At 34.9% G+C, this 22,461-nt stretch overlaps 1 long non-coding RNA gene across 1 annotated transcript in view; it reads left to right on the top strand.

Moving 5' to 3' along the window:
* The first annotated feature begins 3,273 nt into the window (after nt 1-3,273).
* The window catches only part of LOC117975529 (uncharacterized), a 34,741-nt gene continuing 15,553 nt past the window's right edge, over nt 3,274-22,461 (top strand). Inside the window, exon 1 of the long non-coding RNA XR_008620645.2 lies at nt 3,274-3,367. This is a non-coding gene — a long non-coding RNA (uncharacterized LOC117975529). The remainder of the gene's footprint in view (nt 3,368-22,461) is intronic.

The following is a 22,461-nucleotide window of genomic DNA, read 5'->3' as shown; positions in this document are numbered from 1 at the left end:
AATATTACCACTGACAATTCACTTTGTTATTCTACATCTATATGGCCATGGGGGAATAGTCAGAACATTTCAGAACCTAAAATAAATCCATAGCATAGTTTGTTTTAAACTATATTTATTCCTAGGAGGTAACACTTTCAAAATAGTGAAAGATGGAGCACACAGATGTGGTTTCTCCTTTTCTTCTCCCTGAATTTTCACTGATCTTTTCTTACACTGTGTAGGGACCTGACAATCAGGTCTAGGATTGAAAGCACTTAAGCTGGCTCTATTCCTACTTTGATTATCGAATTGTTTAGTCATATCTAGCTTTGGAAAAAAATGAGCCAAGTGCACCACAATTTCTACATGAATCTTAAAAACTAAAGATTCAGAGAGTAGTAACATGTTTTATTAATAGCTATTAATTAATAAGTAATATTTATTGTTTATTTTAGTTCAGGCAATGCACATAAGTTTCCTCATTTAATCCTCACAGCAAGAGTTGTTACTATTATTATAACTATGTGTTAGTTATTATTGTCATGTTTTGAGTGAAGTCAGCAAATCTTAGCATTTTTAGCTTATTGGTATAATCAATTATTTGAATAGAAAGCCCATAATCACTGTGCTTGGAAGTTTTGATAAACAGCATCTAACAGAAAGTGGAATCATATATTTAGGCTATCATATCATGAAAAATAGCTATTGAAACTGCATTAATATTCCAATAAACTATAATGGGTTAAGATATAAGTAATCAAAACACTGTGATAGGAAATTGATTATGAAATAGAGTGAGCCATCAATTCATAGCCACAGCACAGGAATAGGACAGACTGAGGAATATTTTTGTTTCTTTTTTTATGTTTTTCTTTGTGTGTTTAAAATCTGGCTTAGGGTAATGTTGAAAAATAATAATTTTAACTATGGATTGAAAATAAAGTAACTTAAAAATATGTGGACATTGTCAAAACTCTGGTTGTTTTTTCCTGTACAAAAGCACATGTAATTAAAAGAAGATATTTTAATTTATTGAACAGTATCCTGTACATTTTTAAAGTATGTAAGATTCATCATGATTACAGTGGGATATTAGTCTATCATTTTGTAGTGGATTTTAGGATAAAATCTGAATATAAGAATGTGCATCAGAAAAGGTTGATAATTTACACCTAATGCTGCTTCCTATAAAATGCATTAAACAGGATTCATTTTAAAATATATCACCTTAGGCTGGGCGCAGTGGCTCATGCCTGTAATCTCAGCAATTTGGGAGGCCAAGGTGAGTGGATCACCTGAGGTCAAGAGTTCGAGACCAGACTGGTCACCATAGTGAAACCGATCTCTACTAAAAAATACAAAAATTAGCTGGGTGTGGTGGTGTATGCCTGTAATCCCAGTTACTTGGGAAGCTGAGGCACGAGAATCACTTGACCAGAGGGTGGAGGTTGTAGTGAGTCAAGATAGTGGCACTGCACTCCAGCCTGGGCAACACAGTGAGACTCTGTCTCAAAAAAAGTAAAAAATAAAAAATAAAAAAATATATGTACATATGCCTTAGAAAGTGTTCAATAAGGGCATAGTACAATGTGTTTTCATGAATAACTCCAAATTTTTCTCTCAATATTTTAGCTTAAGTATATTTTGGCAAGTTAAGGGCTATATAAATTATATTTGTAGTCATTTAAGAATTTGTAAGTAAAACATTATATCTGTCCCTCAATCAAAAGAGATAATCATAGGGAAAGCATAGCATTATGAATCATCATCAGGGTACACGGATGGATACCATCTCATAATTTTTTTATATTTTCATTGAAAAGAAGATCTCCAGGCTGGGTAACAGAATGAGACTCTGTCTCAAAAAGAAAAAAAAAAAAAAAAAAAGATAAGAAAAAATTTAAGAAAATAAAAGAAAACCCACCCAGAAGAGATAAATCAGCTAAATCCGTATCACAGAAGATTTATCTACATCATAGCAAAGCAGCATGCTTCACATATAACAAAACTAAAATTAATTTAAGGCACAATCTTTGATTATTCTTAGATGTATAAGAAAGCTGAGCAATTTTGTAGTTACCAAAATGTCTCAGCTTTACAACTTAGTGAGTTTTCAAAAGAAAAGATAATAAAAATGTATAAAAAAGCTTAAATACGGTCCTATACTGTTCCACATAAGTATCATATTGCCAATTTCAGTTATATAAGTATATAAAATTACATATGAAGTTAGTTATTTTTCTGTGTAAATGGTATTTCATTGAGTTTTCTTCACTACTATTACAGAGAGAATAGATAAGCACCTGCCTAAAAATAGGAAAGATATCTAATTTTCAAATTCCAGAACACTTCCATCAATGACTGCACATCATTGATTTCTAAAACAGTTTATGAAAGAGTCGTATTATTTCTTTGAAGGTTTGGTAGAATTTACCAGTGAAGCCAGTTGGTCTTTTTGTGGAATGTTTTTAACTACTCAGTCTCTACTTTTTATAGTTCTATTCATATTATCTCATTCTCTTTGAGTCAGTTTCAATCATGTGTGTCTTTCTAATAATTTGTCAGCTTCATCTAGGTTATATAATTTATTGGTATGTAATTATTGATAGTGTTCTTTAAGAATCACTTTTGTTTTATCAAAATTGGCAACTAATCACTTTTATTCCTGGTTTGGCTTTTTAATGTAGGTGTATACATATAGCTATACATTTTCCTGTAAGCATTGCTATTGCCAAATCCATAAATTTTGTTATATTCTGTTTTGAATTTTTTTATTCATAGTGAGGGAATCCTCCTGTATAAGTCATAAGATTATGGTTCAGTTTTGAAGATATTTATTTTCATTCATATCAAAAATATCATAAAATACTTTTTAAAAGATAAATTATTAGCATTGTCTCATATTACCTCAATTTTGTCTGTCTTTTTAGGCATCTGGTTATGATTGTTCTTGTTGAAGCCACTAGAACCACCGAAGTCTTATCTGTTAATAATAACAGGATTGTCACAGATTCTACTGATATGGTTCTTGCATGTTCTCCATAATACCCATTGTTCCTGGGGCTAAACCAATAAAAATTGACTAAAAAAATTTAGCTTCTCACATATATTTTATAATTAGATATAGCACTATGATATAACATGTCTGATCTGGCTTCTCCAGCAACTTCCAACAGGGGACAAAAAATTCTTAAGTTGTGGAGAGTTGGCTGTCAGGCAAATTATGAACAGTGGGAAAGAACAGATAAGAGAGAACTGGGAGATTAATCTTTTTCCTTTTATCTCTTCAATAGACAATTCTGGGACATGGACTCTCGGTACAGATTGCCCAAGACATCTCACATGACCAAGCAATGGGACATGTCTCTTCTTACCTCATGAAACAGTGAGTAGTTGGCAATATACAACATGTTTATAATTTGTCCTTTATGCATCACTGTGCTTTTCCATAGTTCTTGCTGCACTGGAATCATATTACATTAAGCATTAGCACATATATATTCCATCAGGCTGTGTTTCTAATGAGCCTGAGCCAAGATAGTATATATCAATAGTATCTCTATAAAGCAGATTATGGTAGGTGGGCTGGAAATAATTATTGACATTGATGGCATCACAATTAATTAAGGTATGGTTAAGTTTAATGAGGTGCAAATGGGTGTCAAGGAGATAGGAGTTCAACTACATGTGGTGCATAGTAAGAAAATGGTTAGCACTATTTATAAAGATCATGGTATAGAAAAACTTATTTGGGATATTTTAATAAATAATAATATTATATATACCCAATTTAATTATCAAAGCATGCACTCAAACAAACAGGGTCTCTTTGGCATCTTTAAAAACAGTATTTTTCTTAGCAGGGACAGAAAATATTATGCTGAAAATCAGCCTCAGCATCTGATTATAAGCATGAGAAACTATAATGTACACATCATATCCAGCTTTAATAGGTCTTCCCTTCAAGTTAGGTCTCTGGATTGAAGACAATTGGTTAGACAAGCATAATTTTTTTTTTTTGGACAGAGTCTCACTCTGTCATCCAGGCTGGAGTGCAATGGCATGATCTCAGCCTACTGCAACCTCTGCCTCCTGGGTTCAAGCAATTCTCATGCCTCAGCCTCCCGAGTAGCTGGGATTACAAGTGCCAAGCACCATGCCTGGCTAATTTTTGTATTTTTAGTAGAGATGGGGTTTCATCATGTTGGTCAGGCTGATCTGAAACTCCTGGCCTCAGGTGATCCCCTCACCTTGGCCTCCCAAACTGCTGGGATTACAGGCAGGAGACCCTGTGCCTGGCTGACAAGAATAGAATTTTTTTGAGTTCTTCCTTTCTCTTTCTTCTTCCATGTTTTAGCAATTGTTTCTTAATCAGTATCTCTATGCATTTTCTATTAATTCTCCATCCACTGAAGTTTGGTTTATGCCCAAATCATCTAGAGCTCGCTAAGATTGCCAAGGACTTTTCAGTTGGTGAACTCAAACTATCCTCAGGGATTTGATCACTGCTCAGTCTGTGTGGTTAGCCATTTCTTGTCTAAACTCCTCCCTTACGTTGATAGCTACTTCTCCCTGCCCTTGCCTATGTGACTTATTTTAGTCTTAGTTGTTTCTTCTGCCTTTATCTTGCTGAAAACTGTGACTATTTATTTTAATTCAGTATTTGATCTTCTTTTATGTAAACTTTCACCCTCTTGGGCAATAATCTATTTGTAAATAATCCACGTAGAATACTATGTAAGACAATCATCCCCTTAAGTAAACTGTCCATATGAGACCCAAATCTGGAGCTGATGTCTAGGTTTCTCCTGAGCTCGACTCATGGCTTTGCCTGGATAGGCCAGACACTTGAAACTTGAGATTTCTTACAGAGTTGCCATGACAACAAAGTCTGTTTATAGCTCAGCCATTCCAGCACAGGATACACTTAATCTTGAGGAACCAGAGAAGAAAGCCTTGGGCCCAAATTCAGCCCTGCCCTTGCCCTACGTGACTGCCCTCACCGCCCCCCACAGGGTTAGAGCATGCAGCCTAGGAGTACTGATCTGAGTGTTGGCTCCGTGAAAACTTCCAGAAATGAGGCCAGTTGTCTGACCCCAATTTATACCACAGTCAAAGTCTCAAGTGATTTAAAGAATATAAAAGTGAAAATTCCCATCCAAAGGACAGCAACCTCAAACATTAAAGCAATATCAACCCACACAGATGAGAGACATCTGATGCAAGAACTCTGGCAACCCTGAAAGCCAGAATATCTTCTTACCTCCAAATGACTGCACTAGCTCCCCAGCAATGGCTCTTAATCAGACCAAAATTGCGGGAATGACAGACATAAAATTCACAATCCACATGGCAATGAAGATCACGAAAATTCAAGAGAAAAGTTGAAAGCCAATACAAGAAATCTGTGGAATCCAGTAAAATGATACAAGAGCTAAACAATTAAATAGGAACTTTAAGAAACAACCAACCTGACCTGATAGAGCTGTAAAACTCACTACAATAATTTTATAATACAATTGAAAGTGTTAACAGCACAATATATCAAGCTAAGGAAAGAATCTCAGCACTCAAACAATAATTCTTCAAATCAACTTAGATGACAATGACGACAAAGAAGAAGAAAAGGAAGGAGAAAATTAAGAAGAAAGAACATAAAAGAATGAACAAAATCTCCAAGTTTTGTAAATAGATTATGAGATTATAAAAAGGGACAAAACCTATGACTCATTGACATCCTGGAAAGAGAGGGAGAGAGAGCAAGCAACTTGGAAAACACATTTGAGGATATTGTCCATAAAAACTTCCCCAACCACACTAGAAAGGTCAACATTAAAATTTAGGAAATTCAGAGAATTCCTGCAAGATACTATGTAAGACAATCATCCCCAAGACACATAGTCATCAGATTATCCAAAGTCAAAGAAAAAGAAAAACAAATATTAAAGGCAGTTAGAGAGAAGGGGTGGTCACCAGCAAAGGAAACCCCGTCAGGCTAACAGTGGGCCTTTCAGCATAAACCTGACAAGCCACAAGAGATTGAGGGCCTATATTCAGCATCTTTAAAGAAAAGAAATTCCAATGAAGAATTTCATCTTCAACCAAATTAAGCTTGTAAGCAAATGAGAAATAAAATCACCTTCAGCCAAGCAAATGCTAAGGGAATTTGTTACCGCCAGACCTGCCTTGTAAGAGGTCTTTAAGGGAGTACTAAACATGGAAAAGAAAGACAATTACCAGCTGCCAAAACAACACAGTTAATACATAAACCGTTGACATTATAAAGCAACTACACAATCAGGTCTACGTAACAATCATCTAAGAACATGATGATTGGATCACATCCCACATATCAATATTAACCTTGAATGTAAATGGGCTTAATGTTCCCACTTAAAAGGCACAGAGAAGCAAGTTGGTTAAAGAAGCAAGACCCAACTATATGCTGTCTACAAGAGACCCAGCTCACATTCAGTGAGACCTATACCCTCAAAGTAAGTAAAGGGATGATGAAAAATTTATGAAGGGATGAAGAAAAATTTATGAAGCAAAGGAAAAGTGAAAAAAGGGCAGGGCTGATATTTTTATTTCTGACAAAACAGACTTTAAACCAACAATGATCAAAAAGGAGAAAGAAGAGCATTACACAATGATAAAGAGTTTGGTTCAACAAAACTTAACTATCCTAAATATAGATGCACCCAACATGGGAACAGACAGGTTCAAAAAACAAGTTCTTAGACAAATGTAAAGAGACATAAATGGTCCACATAATAAGAGTGAGAGACATTACACTCCACTGACAGTATAAGATCATTGAGGCAGAAAACTAATGAAGATATTTGTGACCTAAATTCAACCCTTGACAAAATGGAACTACAGAACACTTCACCCAACCAAAACAGAATATACATTTTTTTATCCTCATATAGCACATACTCTAAAATAGACAACATGCTCAGGCATAAAGGAATTCCCAAAAAAACTCAGAAAAACTGAAATTATACCAACCACAATCTCAGACCATGGCACAATAAAAACAGAATCAAAACAAAGAAGGTCTCTCAAAGTCATACAGTTACATGGATATTGAACAACCTGTTTTTGAATGACATTTGGGTAAATAATGAAATTAAGGCAGAAATCAATAAATTATTTAAAGCTAATAAAAACAACAATACAATATACCAGCATCTCTGGGAAACAGCTAAGGCAGTGTTAGAAAAAGTTTACCGTGCTAAACGCCCACATCAAAAAGTTAGAAAGATCTCAACTTAACAATCTAACATCACACCTACAGGAACTGGAAAAACAAGAGAAAACCAATTCCAAAGCAGCAGAAAATAAATAACCCAAATGAGAGCTAAACTGAATGAAACTGAGATGCAACAAACCATACAAAAGAACAGCCAAATAAAAGTTTGTTATTTGAAAGAGTAAACAAGATTGCTAAACAGCTAGCTAGATTAATAAAAAATAAGACAAGATCCAAATAAACACAATAAGAAATGACAAAGGGGACATTATCACTCATCACATAAAAGTACAAAAAAAACAAAAACCAAAGATAATTACAAACAATTCTATGCACACACACTAGAAAACCTGGAAGGAATGGATAAATTCCTGGAAACATACAACGTCCCAAGATTGAACCAGGAAGAGTTTGAAATCCTGAACAGATAAATAATGGGTTCCAAAAATGATTCAGTAGTAAAAAACCTACCAACCAGAAAAAGCCCTGGACCAGATGGATTCATAGCCAAATTGAACCAGATGTATAAAACAAGAGCTGATATCAATCCTACCTTAACTATTCCAAAAAACTGAGGAAGAGAGACTCCTCTCTAACTCATTCTATAAGGCCAGAACCATTCTGACACTGAGACATGACAGAGACATGATGCAAAACGAAAAGTTCAGCACAATATCCCAGATGAACATAGATTGAAAACTCCTCAGCAAAATACTAGCAAACCAAATCTAGCAGCAAATCAAAATGCTAAGGCATCACAATCAAGTGGGCTTTATTCCTGGGATGCAAGGTGGGTTTAACATAAGAAAATCATAAATGTGATTCATCAAATAAACATCACTAAAAACAAAAACCATAGTATCATCTCAATAGATGTAGAAAAAGGTTCTGATAAAATTCAACACCCTTTCATGTTGAAAAACCTCAACAAACTTGGCATCAAACAAACATACCTCAAAATAAGAAGAGCCATCTATGACAAACCCACAGCCAGCATCATACCGAACTGGCAGTAGCTGAAAGCATTCTCCTTGAGAACTGGAACATGACAAGGATGCCCACTTTCACAATTCTATTTAACATAGTACAGGAAGTTCTAGCCAGAAAAAACAGGTAAGAAAGAAAGAAAAGATATGCAAATAGGACGAGAAGAAGTCAAACCATCTATTTTCATATTCAATATGATTCTATACCTAGAAAACCAGAGAGTCTCTGCCCACGGAACCCTAGAACTGATAAACAACTGCAGCAAACTTTCAGCATACAAAATCATTATTTAAAAGTCTGTAGCATTTCTATATACCAATAATGTCCAAGCTGAGAGCCAAATCATGAGTACTACCCCATTCACAATAGCCATGAAAGAATTAAATACCTAGGAGTACAGCTAAGCAGAGAGGTGAAGGATCCCTGCAATGAGAATTACAAAACTCTGCTCAAAGAAATCAGAGATAATACAAACAAATGAAAAAAAAAAAAATTCCATGCTCATGTATAGGAAGAATCAGTATCATTAAAATGCCCATACTGCTCAAAGCAATCGACAGATTCAATGTTATTCTTATCAAATTACCAATAACATTTTTCACAGAATTAGAAATAAAACTATTCTAATATTCACATAGAACCAAAAAAGACTCCAAATAGCCATTGTAGTCCAAAACAAAATGAACAAAGTCAGAGGCATCATACTAGCCAACTTCAAACAATACTACAGGGATATAGTAACCAAGACAGTATGGCACTGGTACAAAAACAGACACATAGACCAATGGAACAGGTTAGAGAACCCAGAACTTAAGTCTTGCCCATACATCCATCTGATCTTTGACAAAGTTAACAATAACAAGAAATGGGTAAAGGCCTCCTTATTCAATAAATGGTACTGGGATATCTAGCTAGCCATATGCAAAAGATTGAAACTGGACCCCTACCTTGCATCATATACAAAAATCAACATGAAATGAATCAAAGACTTAAATGTAAAACCCAAAACTATAAAAAAATACTCTAGAAGAAAACTTACAAAATACCATTCTGGCTACTGGCCTTGGCAATGATTTAATGTGAAAGGAAAGCAATTGCAACAGAAACAAAAAAATGACAAATCAGACCTAATGAAACTAAGTAGCTTCTGCACAGTGAGAGAAATTATCAACAGAGTAAGCAGACAACCTACAGAATGGTAGAAAATATTTGCAAATTATGCATCTGACGAAGATCTTATATCCAGAATCTATAAGCAACTTAAACAAATTAAGAAGCAAAAAACCAAACAACCACATTAAAAAATGTGTAAAGGACATGGTCACTTTTCAAAAAAAGACATACATGTGGCCAAGAAACATATTTTAAAAAATGCTCCACATCACTATTCATTAGAGAGAAATGCAAATTAAAACCACACAAAGATACCATCTCACACCAGTCAGAAGGGCTATCATTAAAACGTCAAAAATAAAAAAAAAAGAAAAAAGATATGAGTGAGGTTGTGAAGAAAAGGGAACATATACACTGTGGGTGGGAATATAAATTAGTTTAGGCACTGTGGAAAATAGTTTGAAGATTTCTCAAAGAATTTAAATGGAACTGTCATTTGACACAGCAATCCCAGAATTGGGAACTATACACATGGGGGCTTTCTTGAGAGTTGAGGGTGGGAGGAGGGTTAGGATCAAAACACCACTCATTGGATACTACGTTCATTACCTAGCTGACAAAATAATCTGTATACCAAATGCTGCTACATGAAATTTACCCATGTAACAAACCTGCATGTGTATCCCCTGAACCTTAAAAAAAGTTAGAAAAAGTAGGAAATACAAACTGAAAAAAACATATAAAGTTCAAAAATAAATAAATATTTTTTGAAACCTCAGACCTAGCAGAAGCACCAATTTGACCTTTTTTAAAATAACACAATGACCTAAAATTTCTTTCAAAATGAAGATTGGACTCTGCAAGACATATCCCTTCTATCCACCTTCATTGCCTCTCAAACTGCAACCAGATTTAGTCTCAGTGTCACCAATGGGTAGCAAAGTCCCCTTTCCATCATTTTCTGGGTCCACATGAATACTCCCACTCCAAATTTCAGAATTTCACTCTTTCTCAAATATCCTAAATTTTGCATTGAAAATTGTACATGGTTGTTAACTCAACTGACATTGTATTTCTGAAAACAGTATGATTATATTTTATGGCTGATTTTCATCAAGTTTGATTTGTTTCTATAGTATATAAGAGATGCTTTTAAGGCCATCTTAGAATATCTCTTATTTTATACCACAATTAGAGTTAAGAAATTAAAAATCTGAGCTTGTCATTTTATTTATATAAGTATGTCAGGGCATTTTAAAACATTTACTCATTTGATAAACTTTGTAATTAATTTTTTCTTCATATAAGTGAATAGAAATTTGATCTCCCAAGGTATTTGCTTCGTAAGTACTTAATCATAGTCAAAAATAGGTAATAATTTGATTAATGATGATGCTTCTGTATATCAAGGATAATAAGCCTTCTATTTGCCATTGGCAAGATGTTTAAACCCATCTGAAAATTCTTCATTGAGGATCTGTTTTCTGAGCCTACTTACGGTATTAATTAACTTACTGGCGAGGCCCCTGTCAAAAGATAGGTCTTAACAATATTTCTAACTCAGAAAAAAATTACATGATAAACAAGTGTTAGAAGGTTGAAAGGCCAGAAGAAAACACTCAGATACAGAAGAGAATGTGTAGAAGTAGCTACCACATTCAGAGCAGGGGAACAAAATTAAGATGTTACCTTTAATTGTATTAAACAGTGTGGTGGAGCGGTCCCTGTTGAGCTTTGACCCAAATCTCTAATAAGTGATTGATGCCAGGTTATTACTGATAGTTCAGGCCCTTGAAGAAAGGAATCCAGATTTCATAAAAGAAATATTGTCTAAGTGTTTCTAGAGCCTCATAAATTCTAAAAAGAACTCTCATAGAGCTATAAATCAGCTCCTTGGGGAGGGAATGCCAGCCTACTGAGATATTAGCCAGAAATAAATTGTTGGTGCGTTACAACTCTTATCCCAAATTGATAAAGAGAAATTCTCCCAGTGGACAGACCTACAAGCAATACATTTAGTTTTCTATTCCATATGAAGAAATAATTTGTCTCAACTCTGGTTATTCCCTAATACCTTGGAAGTGGCAAATGCCTGGGCCAGTTTGTCTGAGTCCAGACTGGAATAAGATGAAAAATTCACTGATAAGGAGACCTGAGGATGAAGTATACAGATAGACCAATGGACAGAGGTAATTAGAATACATATTTGCATCTCATGTTAATTTTTACTGGTGATTATTCATCAAAAGGATGTCTCTCAACAAGCAGGTAGATAAGTGAATATAATTTAGTATATCTCCAGACATCTTCAGTGCTTGTGTAGTCCCATGTATAGTCTATAGTGACAAGGATAAAAGTTGTTTATCTGCCCAACTGCATGGGCTAGCCTTTTACCACAGCTTTTCTTGCTACTTCCACTCCTGTGTGCACAATTTTCCAGCACCATACATCAACAATTAGATGTCAGCATCATTGCTTGGGAATAACGGTTGGTCCCGCTTTGGCAAAGGAATTATATTTCAACCTTCGATCTTCAGGAATCTATATATTCCATAAATGAGTTTGCTTTCTTATCCAAAGTGCCCCAGCCAACACTATGATCTAAAGACTTACAGAAAGCCTTTTTAATACTCATGGTATTGCCTATAACGTTGTTTTAGACCGAAGGATGTATTTTATGTCTGCAAAGTGAGCATAATTGGCTCATGATCTTGGGATTTATACATTGTGCAGCATACAACACCTTTTACTAAAAATCAGCCTGATTAAATTTGGGAGCAATCTGTTTAAGATTCCAGTAAGACTCTTGCTCAAGGTCAGCAACATGTAAGATTGGGGTAACGTTTTCCAGGATGTGATAAATGATACAGTAGCTCCATTAGCTAGAATATATGGATCCAGGAAACAAAGGGTAAAAGGAAGAAAGGCATCTCTTACCATCTCTGGCAGTGAAACATTTGAAAATGTATGTGTCTAGTCCATACAATCTTAGCCTCTTCCTCATTGGAGATCCTGGAAGTGAGCATCATCTGTCCACTATGGTCTACTCAGGACAGTGGAAAGCAAGCAAAAAAGTATTCTACTAGCTAAGATAATGTCATGATGACCAAGAGAAATTGGAATTGCTGCCACTTGTAGTATGCCCATTCTGCTGCCCCTTCTTTATCCTGGGATTGCAACCACTAATTTACACATTGCCATAAGTACTTTCTGAGGAAAAGAAGTTATGATAGACCTCGCAGTTGGGATGTAGATTATTATGATCATTTCTCTAAGAAAAATAACCACCCTTTGTAAGAATGCTTTTGCACAATAACTATAATAAGCAGTAAAAAAAAAATGCACAGTCCAGATTGACCACTAAGTATTGTTGGATGTTTGTGTTCTCTAAAGGCCTTCTTAACTAAAGTCATAATCAACTAACTGTGCTTTTGTTTTCTGTTCCTCTATCATTGGTATTCCAATTTTTGCCCAATGTTTGCCTTCTCAATTTCCCTCCTTCTCCAGAGTCAAAATATAATCTACCAGTATGCTTCAAGGTGAACACCTTCACTTGCTTCCTCAAATCTAGGAATCCAGCTGACAATCATTCAGGCTCTTGCATCTGGATTATCACCTCACAAAACATGAAAAATGTTTTAACACTAAGACATTTCTTGCTAAAAGAGATTTAAATCAGTAAATATCTTTATATGAATCTCATGTCCCTCAACATTTTATTTGTTCTCCCCTCTATTTTGTTCATTGTTATGATATGTGGTCACTTAATAGCACTCTGATAATGCAGTTACTCAAGGCTTAAAGCTCTTGCTTTCCCTGACCTGCAGGAAACAATGCAACTTTTCCTTCTATGTCTGTGATTATTCTGTTTCGGTCATTATTTCAAGCTCTTCTTGCACTTTGTTCAAGGTTCTCATCTCTGTTAACTCTCTACGCTTACACTGGATGACCACATACATGTATCTTCCTTTATTTCTTACTAACATGCCAACACGAATCTTTAAGCTTTTATATATCTTGAGTGACAGTCTGAAATTGTTCATTGCCTTTGTATATAAGACACCTCACAAGGTAAACTTCTCAAAATTGAAACAATCATCCCTCACAAATTTGCTTATGCTCATACAGCATCTCCTGGCATCCACGAACTTGTCCAAGACCAGTGATCATACCATCAGGTGCACTAACAAGAAATGTCAATATAGAAATATTAGCAACATGAATAAGACCTGTCTGTCTGCCTTACTTTTAATATCTGAAATTCACTTTTAAATATAATTAAATTTTTATATAATCTGTAATGAAAATCACCCCTTATACTTTCATATGTTAAAATTGAATGTCAGTTTAATTATAATAGTATGTTTATAATAAAAAAGAAAGACACTACAATAATAATACAGATTGTAAAAATGGTCAAATTTATAAACAAAAAATTAATATCTTTCAAACAAATATGGGAATATGCATTTACAGTTAATTCAAGTATTTAGAGTGAGTGTATTAGATAAATAATTTTAGGAAGGCTATCACATTTATTTTGAAAAAACAAATGTTTAAAAAAGTAAATCAAATTATAAGCAGAATACTAGAGATTATTTATATAAAAATTTTAATCTATATGGAATTGTTTAATGCATTAGCATTTATAACACTGAACATAACACAATATTTAAAATTTATATTTAGCAATGTAATTCCACTTAGATTATTAGTCTTAGCATAAAAGTCCTTATTTTTCTGTTTTATTGTAGAGCTGGTCAAAAAATATCTTGCTGTAGGATAGGTCACAATGGAATGAGAGCATTCACTTAAGATTGAAACTGTATGGTACCATAATAATAAGCTTCAGTAACTATAGGATAAAGCTAATATCTAGCATTTATGAGAAATTATTGTTTCTGTATTGTATCTCAAAATTTTAAATATGTCTACTTAATTTTACTCATTTCAAAATATATCTAAAATAAAATTTCAGATTTATGCATGTATCACTCCATGATGATGAATTTGGGCTTCAGATGCAAACTGATTTTTATCCTTTGGGCCTTTGGCTTTTGGTCCAGGTGCTTATTCATTACACTTCTATGTCATCCCAGCATAGTGCCTCATCCTTAATAAGCTAAGAGATACACATGTGTGTGAAATTAATTAAGAACAAATCCAAATATTATGTTGGCTATCTTTCAATTCTACCTCTCATTGTGATGTTAGACCACATAAGTTATAGCATGCTAAAGAGTTACTTGCTACAACTGCACTTTATCTTGTCTCAAAATTATAGCAATAGATTCTAGAGAAATTTCATCATTTTTTTTATAATGGCTTTCCAAAGTAATATACTTAAGCACAAAATTTCAAATTCAACTAAAAACTCTAATACCTTACACTGTCGAGTGTTTAATATTAACAACACATACTGACACTGGCTTTGCAATGATTCTTACAGCTAAAATCTTTTGCTAAATCTAAATGTCATTGTGATAGCCCATACGAATAGGATTCTAGAATTCTTCCTGATTTCTCTCAGGGTTCCTAAATCTTAGACTTAAATCCATAAAACTTAAAAAGATAAACTCTTTAGCTTTCAATGGCAAATTTAAAGCAAGGCAGAAAAAAATCAGAAAAAAAATACAGTTAGAGGGCGAAAAAAGGAAAAAAAAAAAAGAGAGAGAAAGAGAGAGAGGACCATTGCTTGGCTGTTATTTGCCCCTCAGCAAGAGTCATAAACCAATCATATGTCAGACACAGGGGCCTGAGAGACTTAGTATATCATATTGACTGTTTTAATCAGCCAGAATCCTGCTGAAACTTGACTGAAACTTGACTGAAACTTAGTATATCATATTGACTGTTTTAATCAGCCAGAAACCTTCCACACCAGGGGAACATTCACTCAGTGCAGTATCTCAGATACACTGGAAAAGTTTCACAGGGCTATTAAGATAATGCAGTTTAAGTTCATCTAAAGTAAATGCATTTGTTACCTTGCATCCAAGATATTTGTCCTTATGTGGGTATAATTTTACATTATTTTGCATGTATATATCTTTCAAATGCCCATTGAGATATTCATTCTTAACATAAGAAATATAAGAAAAGTTCATTATAAAGAGAAATTTTTAACAGATTGATGTCATAAAGTATGATAAATTTAGAAAACTCAATTTTTTAAATACGAGAGATTTATATGCATCATTTTGCAAAAATTCATGTATTATAAAATAATCTTTTGATTCATCTTGAAAGCATGGGTGTGTTCAAAGAGTAAGTAGCCTCCTCTGGAATCCTACAATAAAACTGCCACTAATAATTCTCATAATCATGTAACACAATAACCTATTTTCAATAGAGTGTTCCTGGCTCAATTCTAACTCATTTAACTCATTTAATACTCATAGCAATGCTTTAAGATAGTTAAAAAATTCATTTGGAGATGAGCAATATGATATACCCAAGCTCACAATTGCTCAGTTATTTTGTTTTTCATCGAATCTTTAGTTAATATCTCCTATGTGCCGAAAGTACAATTATTAACAGATAAAATTTCTGTTTTTGGAGATCATGATTCTTTGGTTTCTTCTATAAACTATTTACTAAACAGTAATAATAACATTATCTTTCGGTGTTTTCATAGAAAAGTATACACTTAGTACTCATAAATCTTTACCTCATATTTTGAAAAAAGGAGGGGCAAACTCAATTATTACAAATTTATTTAAGTTTGCAAAATGTCTTGTGTTAGTACCTTCTGAGTCAAAACAGATTATGAATAAAAATTTTAGTGTAAATACATAGTGTCTAAACACACTAGCACCAAATGGATGTTAACTTTTTGCTTTCTAAATGAAATAAAACAATCTCCTCTAGCTTAAGGCATAATTTAAAGAAAACATTTAAATATTCACTAAAAATCTGTGATAGGAAGATATACAGAGATTCAGAGATTTTTATGTACAGGGAAAAAAAACAGAAAATACTATGAACCAAAGTGAGGTGATTAAGATGGCTATTATCTGGAAGTTTTAGATTTTGAATTCAGATAGTCAAGCATGCATTCCCTGCTATCTTGTAAATCTCCAATTGCAGATGTAATGCTCTGTGCTCATTTATCTGAATTCCAAATCAGACCCCTAAAATGGAATCTTTATACAAGATGCGGTATCTCAAGCATCAAAAAATGGTGATGGGGTTTTTACAATAAAGCTTTGAGTCATTGTGATTCTGAGTCCTTGGGCTAGAAAAGTAAGCAAGAAAAAGGACATAATGTTTCTATTCATAACTAATCTATTGAGATTAGTGTATTGTATATAATACTTCATAAAAACACATGTAAAGGATTTTCTTAAAAACTTGATCTTTTATCCAGACTTAAATGAAGCTTTAAATTATACTATGATGTATAAAATAAGGAACAAACATCATTTTGCTTTGTGACCGTCCTTATCTTTTCTAAATTAAATCTTTTCTAATTCAACTCTTCGTACTTTTTCTGCCCTACCCTCCATATATTGTCTTTCCATACTGTCAAGTCCTTATGTCAATCCATTGCATGCCTACATTTTAAGAAATATGCTTTTTCCTTTCATTGTGTTCACTAAAATGAGTTTCACCTATTGAGATTCATATTTCCTTCCTTCCTTCCTTCTTTCCTTCCTTCCTTCCTTCCTTCCTTCCTTCCTTCCTTCCTTCCTTCCTTCCTTCCTCCCTCCCTTCCTTCTTTCTTTCTTTTTCTTTCTTGGAGTCTCCCTCTGTCACCCAGGCCAGCGTGCAGGGCACAATCATGTCTCACAGTAACCTGTGCTTCCTGGGTTCAAGTGATTGTCATGCCTCAGCCTCCCGGGTAGTTGGGGTACAGGTGCTCGCCACCACACCCAGCTAATTTTTGTTTTTAGTAGAGACATGGTTTCACCATGTTGGCCAGGCTGGTCTTGAACTCCTGACATCAAGTGATCTGCCTGCCTTGGCCTCCCAAAGTGCTGGGATCACAGGCGTGGGCCACTACACCCAGCTAAGATTCATATTTTCTATGACAATACTGGACACGATCTTTATTTCTAAGTTTAAATATTATAATCATTTAAAATATTTTTATATAATCTTTTTAGAATAAGAGTGCGGCTTCTTAACATGTCGCGGTTGTGTTTAATAATTATAATAAAAACAACAAATAAAAACAACAAACACATAGTAATTTTTATGCAACACACATTTCCTAAGTGCTTAAACCATGTGAACTATCTGAATCATCACGACAACTCTAAGAGAGGCACAATTGCCATTCATGTTTCATAGCCCAGATTCAAACTCAGGCATTCTGATTTCAGAGTCCAATATAATACCATTTCCACTGGGACTCTTTACTACCTTAATTCACTTAAAACCTTCATCAAGAACAAACAACATTGGAGAAAAACTGCCACTGAAAGGGTCTCTCACAGTCCAACAAAATTCCAACCTGAATACTTTATTTGATCCAGTATAATAAATATATCAGTTGATACCAACATATTTTGCGCATTTATTTCATACGTGTAAAAATTCCAAAATAATGTGAATTGTTCCATAGAGTTCAGTGTGGCTGAATTTTGCTTATTTAGGGTTTATAACATGTCCAACCTGAGTGGCTAGCATCCTTGGAAGAAAAGAAATGAACTCTGACTCATTTGTTTCTTTCAAATATTTGGTATAATAATTGGCCTACATAGAAGAGAGAAAAAATCTTTTTAAACTGAAAGTTTAAAAAACTATGGGTGAGATATGCCCCCATGCTTAGAACAGGAGGTAGGGTCAAGGCCAGTAACAAATTTTGGGGACAGCAATGAAAAATACATCTCTTCAAGGACAAGTACAGTGTATCATGTATTACCAACACTGAAATAGAAGTTGTTTCCAGTGTTTTGTTCCTTCTAAGTTTTTAATTAAACTTGAAACTTCAAAATTTTCAACTAAAAACACCATATATTGAGTTCCTTGGTGTGATGTTTGGAAAGGAGGATATCGAACTTAAAGAAGTTAATATCTGGTTACCTGGTATAGGGAACAGAGATATCGACCGATAGGGAATATCAGCCAAAGGAGCCTAAGTGCTAGCATCCTTCTTTTGTTTGTTTGTTTCTGTTTTTAGACGGAGTCTCGCTCTGTCACCCAGGCTGGAATGCAATGGCACGATCTCAGCTCACTGCAACCTCCGCCTCCCGGGTTCAAGAAATTCTCTGCTTCAGCCTCCCAAGTAGCTGGGATTACAGGCACCTGCCACAATGCCCAGCTAAGTTTTGTATTTTCAGTAGAGACAGGGTTTCACCATCTTTGCCAGGCTGGTCTTGAACTCCTGATTTCATGATCCACCTGCCTCGGCATCCCAAAATGCTGGGATTACAGGCGTGAGCCACTGCACCCGACCAAGTGCTACCATCTTAGACAACACCTCTCCAAAAATACCGAAAGATTGAGAAAAACTGAGTTATTTTAGTGTGTGAAGTGCAGGTACAAACTATTTCTTCTTAAACCTCAGAAGGACTTGCAAATATCCTATATGGGACTATGGGGGTGAAGTACAAAATTAAGATAAATTATTTAAGATATAAAAATTTGGCAAAAAATTACTTTGTGTCCTTTAAAGTTATTCTTGAGCATTAAAATTTAAAGTCTAAACGATTTTTAGAAATTCAAAAGATATCACCAAAGGCTGTCCTGTAGGAAATTAAGCAATTTAGTATCTAACTTAGAAATCTTTTATTTAGCTTTTTCCTTTCTTTCTTTTTTCACTGGGCATACAAATCAGTCTCTGTATTCTCCTTGGAACCAGCTTTTGTTATCTTGTTGATTTCCTCATTAAAGAGATAAAGAAATCTGCAACACATGACATATTTGTGAGTTATGTTCTTAACTTTTTGCAAGGAATACTTTGACAACACATACACTAATCCTATAACAAATGCTACTAACAAACACTACATTGCAATATTTCAACATTCACAGATGAACATTCAAAAAAATTCAAGAAATCTCTAAGATGTCAGAAGTAAAAGCAGTCTTTCTCTTATTAAAAAAGAAATGGGGAAGGAAAGCAAATTAATTGAGAAGAAGCTCAGAAGTCTGGAGATGTCAAGGTACATTTTCAAGCACCTAACAAGAAATGTGGAGGTTTCCTCAATGCCAGGCCCGTGTCCTAACCTGAAATCACTTAGGTCTGTCACCCTACTTTCACGTGGAATGTGTTTTTAACTGTTCCATTTCTGTCATGATTATTATATTCAAACCAAGGGTTTACATCTCATTGTCATAAATGGTAAAACAAACAAGCAAATAAACCTGTTCTTTAGCAGCTGGGCCCATATTTCATTTGCTCAATTGCTCTGTCATGCTTTGAAAGACAATGTTTAGTAACATTAGGGATGCAACCTTGCACCCAAGTCTTGTTGATGAGTATACACTTATTTTTGATTTTTTTCAGACTTTGAAGTTTTAGATAAACTTTACTACTGTTCTCACCTCCTCAAAAAATATACTAAAACAGTAATCCCAGCACTTTGGGAGGCCGAGGATGGTGGATCACCTGAGGTCAGGAGTTCAAGACCAGCCTGGCTAACATGGTGAAACCCCATCTCTACTAAAACAATACAAAAAAATTAGCCGGACACGCCTGTAATACCAGCTATTTGGGAGGCTGAGGCTGGAGAGTCTTTTGGACTAGGGAGGCGGAGGTTTTAGTGAGCCGAGATTACACTGCTGCACTCCAGCCTGGGCAATAGGAGCGAAAACTCTGTCTCAAAAAAAAAAAAAAAAAAAAAAAAAAGGGCATGGTGGCTCACACCTGTAATCTCAGAAGTTTGGGAGGCCAAGGCTGGTGGATCACTTGAGGTCAGGAGTTCAAGACCAACCTGACCAACATGGTGAAACTCCGTCTCTACTAAAAATACAAAATTAGCCCAACGTAGTGGTGCACACCTGTAATCCCAGCTACTCGGGAGGCTGAGGCAAAAGAATCACTTGTACCCTGGAGCCAGAGTTTGCCATGAGCCAAGATCACACCATTGCACTCCAGTCTGGGCAAGAAGAGTAAAGGGTCTCAAAAAAAAAAAAAAGAAAAAAAAGAAAGAAAGAAAAAATAAATATACTAAAACATAGTTCTTTCAATATGTCCTTTTTTGTATATTTTCCTATTAGAAGCACAGTCTCTGGGAGTAGTAGTTTAAACATGATAAATTATTTGTCCAATCAAGGGTCTGCTTATCAGCTATAATCTCTGTGTCCCTATGTTGCATGCAAATCATAAAGAAATAATCAAGTCTACTTTTCTCAGAAACATAAATTGGAGGAAAAAATTCACAAAACCTCTAAGAATTTATTGCCTGCTTAGTGTTACTTCTCACCTCAAATAATAACCTTAAATACGGCAAATATAATTCACAACAAATTCCATTGATCAGCCTGGGATATTCTCAACAGCCAACTGACTGAGACTGACTTTCAGACTTTAAAACAGACTGTGACAACACTGCTCTCCGGGGTCCTGTTCATATTACCTTTAATTTTGTTTTACTGATTTATTTTCTTCTACTCTGCAACTTAAACTGGGACTTTAAACTAAATCATACATATAATATACATATAAGATCTTATATTTGTTTAATTTCAGAGTCCATGCCTAAGTTTCAGAGGGGTTAAGTGAGAAGTCTAAAGTTAGAAAGTTATGGTGTGATTGAGATTGAACTTAAACAAGATAGCTTGAACACCCAACCGACAAAATAACTATCTGATAAAATGCCATTTGTTTGCTTAGTGGCAACTTTATATTAAATAAATAATATAATGAAATATATTTGGAATAAAATATTAGATAAACTACTGGCTTAGATGAAAGCATATTACAGTTGGCTCTTTGTATATTCAGGCAGTTGGTTCCAGGAATTCTGGAATATATCAAAATCCATGCATACACAAGTTCTGCAGTCAGCCCTGTAGAACCCATATATAAGAAAAGATGACCCTCATGGGCAAAGATTTCATGATGCCAAAAGCAATCTCAACAAAAGCAAAAATCGACAAATGGTATTGAATTAAATCAAGGAGCTTCTGTACAGAAAAATAAACTATAAATAGAATAAACAACTTACAGAATGGGAGAAAATTTTTGCAAACTATGCACCTGAGAAAGGTCTCTATCTAGCATCTGTAAGACACAAGAAAAAAGTAAAACAACTCTTTAAAAAGGGGGCAAGGGACATGAACAGACACTTCAAAAGAAGACATAAATTCCTTGAATACTCTATTTTCCATCCATCTTTTGTTGAAAAAAATCCCACATTTAAGTGGGCCCATGCAATTCAAATCCATGTTGTTCAAGGTTCAAATGTACTTGCAAGCCCTGAATATTCGTAAGCTTGCTTTTGTGGCTGACCGCCACAGTTACTACTTGAGACTGTCACTACAGCAGTTACTACTGTTACTGCTTCAGACCATCATTACAGCAGTTACTATTGTTACTGCTTGAGACTGTATTATGACTGAAGGGAGGAATGCAGAAATGATAACAAAGAAACAAGAGAAACTGTTTTAAGGAAAGGCTAGCATGGGGAAGAATAAGAGAGCTCCCTGCTTCTAGTGAGTAAAGGCAGCCCACCTTGAGCTTCCACAGCCCTTTGGATTTACTGGGTAATAAGAGCAAGGAGGAGGAGGTAACGATTGGTCAGTTGCTTAAATGATCACAGGTTCATTATTGACAGGCTTCAGATGTACCTAATCACAAGAAACATTTGTGTGGCCTCCAACATCTCCTTTTTGTTTTTAAATTAATTGAGCAAGGCAATTGCAGGCTGTGCACCCCTTAATTGCCAGTTGGTGATCCAGCTTCACTTTTCTTAGCCCTTATTCAAAATGGAGTCACTCTGGTTTGAATGCTTCTTACATATTTCCCCCTTCCCTTTTACAAGAGGACCCTTAATCCTAAGGGCTGCAGAAGGATGAAGGTCTGTCTCCTGCAACTTCTTCATGCTGAATAGGGGCGATGATATTCCTGCCTAACTATTAGGTCTGTTGTATTCAGCGTAGAGAGGAGCTCAGTCAGAAATCATCGGTCTGTTAAGCATCGATTGTACTTCTGAGTTCCAGCAAAAGGTGAA

The sequence above is a fragment of the Pan paniscus genome, chromosome 14 (genome assembly GCF_029289425.2).
Source record: "Pan paniscus chromosome 14, NHGRI_mPanPan1-v2.0_pri, whole genome shotgun sequence".
Classification (NCBI taxonomy): domain Eukaryota; kingdom Metazoa; phylum Chordata; class Mammalia; order Primates; family Hominidae; genus Pan; species Pan paniscus.
This window is presented reverse-complemented; position numbering and strand designations above follow the sequence as displayed.